This window comes from Neophocaena asiaeorientalis, unplaced genomic scaffold, assembly GCF_003031525.2.
Source record: "Neophocaena asiaeorientalis asiaeorientalis breed wild unplaced genomic scaffold, Neophocaena_asiaeorientalis_V1.1 scaffold1032, whole genome shotgun sequence".
Lineage (NCBI taxonomy): Eukaryota > Metazoa > Chordata > Mammalia > Artiodactyla > Phocoenidae > Neophocaena > Neophocaena asiaeorientalis.
In genome coordinates this window covers 170,776-173,839 of record NW_020172049.1, presented here as the reverse complement: position 1 = coordinate 173,839, position 3,064 = coordinate 170,776, and positions in this window count along the sequence as shown.

Genomic DNA, 3,064 nt, shown 5'->3' with positions numbered 1-3,064 from the left:
ATACATACATACAAGAGTGTGTGAGTATGTAAACATGTGTTGTGTAAAATGTGCTAGATGGTAAGAGTATTGAAGGAAAAAATAATGTGGGAGAGTGAGGGTGGGAGAGGCTGGGGGAGGTAGAAATACTTTCAAATAGTGTCAGGGGAAGATGCCCTATAAAGGTGACCTTTGCATAAAGACCTATAGAAGATGAGGGAGCAAAGCCTGCAGATTCCTGGGAGAAGTGCCTGTCAAGTAGAGGGAATGAAGACAGGAGTTATCACTGACATCTTGGAGGAAAAAAAGTAGGCCAATATGCCAGAACATGAATTATCAAGTAGGAAAGGAAAGAAAGATGAGGCCAAAGGGATTAAAGCTTTGTGAGTCATTGGAAGGACTCTGGGTCTCACTGGGTGTGAGGTGAGAAACCACTGAAGTATTCTTAACAGAAGACTTTCACAATGAAACTTTTTATTTCAAAGGGCACTGTGTTGCTGTCTTGTGAAGAGACTGAAGGTGGGCCAGAGTGAAAGCAGGCAGACCAGTGAGTGGACTCTTGCACTAATCCAAACAAACATTTATAATTTGGGAAGAAATATGCTTTATATCTTCATAAGGGAGGATGAGGATGATTATAGAGTTCAGGGAATTAGAAGAAGATCCAGGAATAGGAACACTAAACTCTCTTCTATGGGCAATTTTGTCAAGGTCCAATACTTTAGTTATCATCTTTGCATGGATAATTCTTCAATTAAATCTACAGGCTGTGTCTTTTCTCTGAATTCAGATCTGTATGTTCTATTGAGATGTTGTGGTGAATAGTTTATGTGTCAACTTGACTGGGCTGTGGGTGACCACATATTTGGTCAAACGTTATTCTAGATATTCCTGTGAGGGTGTTTTTGGATAAGATTAACATTTAAAAATTTATTTGTATACTGAATAAAGCAGATTGCCCTCCCTAATGTGGGTGGGCCTCACTTAATCAGTTGAAGAACTGAGTAGAACAAAGAGGCTGACCCTCCTTCAAGTAAGAGGGAACTCCTCCTGACTTTCTGCATTTGAACTGACATATCAGGGTTGGTTTTTTTTTTTTTTTTTCCTTCCTTTAGACTTAAACTGAAACATTAGGTCTTCTTGATTCTCAAGGCTACAGGCCTTGGGACTAAAACTATACCATTGGTTCCCCTGGGTCTCCAGTTTGTCAACTCATCCTGCAGATCTTTGAGCTCATCAGCCTTCATAATTGCATGATCAGCTCCTTATAATAAATTTTATATATATACTCTGTTTCTCTGGAGAACCATGTATAATACAAATTTCATCTTGAGTATCTCTAAGCTTTTAACATAAAAGCTTATTTAACATAAAAGCTCTAATATTAAACTCATGATCTCCACTCCTCACTACCCCATCCACCATCTCAGAACTCTGCCACTTCCCAACAAGTGGCTTCACCATCAATCTGGTTAGATAAATAATAAAGGAGTTATCCTTTTCTCTTCCCTCTAATTCCTCTGCTAACCTCATCTAAACCATCTGCATGTTCAGTTGTTTGATAACCTCAATAGACCTCTTAAATCTGAATGCTTCCATCTATTTCTATTGCCTCACTCTAATATTTGCTACTATAGTATTTCTTGGACTACTTTTTTACCTACAGTCACTTTTGGCTCCTCCACAGTGTACTGATCTGTGAGATCTTGTCTTTCAAAACATACATTTGATTACTCCACTTTATTTGAAAATTCCAGGGTCTTCCCATTGCTCTGAGGATAAGGAAAATAATCTCTAACTTGACCCACAAGACTTATAGCTCCCTTTGCCTGTGACAAGTGTATGCTTGTTATCCCAGAGTAATTCTTATTAGCACCTTCTTTCAATCTCAAAGGTATCTAAGTTTGGACAATAAATTATATGGTCACTTTTCCCATGACCAAGATTAAAGTGGGCCAGTTTATATTCTCAACTGATGAGCCCCAAAATCATTCTCAACTTCTTAAAGAAATATTTTCTGAACAAGCAGACCCGTCTTGATTGAGACAAAATACAGGTGCTAGCAGCTCAGGAGCTATGTTTTCAAAAAAGTATTTCCCAAAGTTCCCCAGAGAGGAAAGAGGAGGCCATGGGGCCCTTGACCCATTGAGTAGGGAAAAAAGAGGTTGGTGACAGAAAGCCATTAATTCATGCCCTGTGAGTTTGAATGATGTGTTTTCTTTACACCTTCAAGTAGTTAAGATCAACTGGAAGTCTAAAGCCCAGTTCAACCTTCCTGGAACAGTTACAAACCATGGAAGTTAGTCCAAGCCTCAGGATTTCTTTCAGAAATTCAATGTTTTATATTACATGAAACCCAAATGTATTGTTATTTCATGATAAATTGAAAAAGATGGTACAAGTCTCTATTTTCAGATGTGAAAATAGAAAAAAATATAAATAAATAGATATTATTTATAACGCTATTGAGTGTTACTTGAATGTTGGCCTTTTCACACATTTATATTATTTACTTATCACTTGTGTTTGAAGATTGCTAAAGTTTCAAGAGAAAGGTAAACCATCCATGGAGGTAGTACTATATGGAATTTCCCTTACCTACAGTAGGGGGATAATATACCTTTTATCTCCTAACATAATTGTGAGGACTAAATGAGATAACTTGTGAAAAAGGTATAAAATGTTCTGTGTCAGGTGACAGACTCAGTACATTCCAAGGCTGTAGGTTGTCTTTATTACTATTTATTGAGTCCCTAATATGTAACAACTATACATATACTTACTTTAATCTTCATGACTATGTGTTTCATATTTTTATGGAAAATCTTCCCACCTAATTATCAAACAAGACCTCAGTTGGTGGCTATTTAAGAAATAGTGAGTACAAATAACAATATATTTAGAGTTCTGAAATGACAAACCTTTTCTGCCACACACAATCTTCTAAGTCATGTCCACCTCACTTCTGAGATGTTGCTTCACTCACTGGCAACCATGAATTGTAAATAGAATTTAAATCCCAAAGAGCTTATGAGATAGTTACGTGGAAAAAACATATACATAAAACCATAAGTAAACAAGCAAA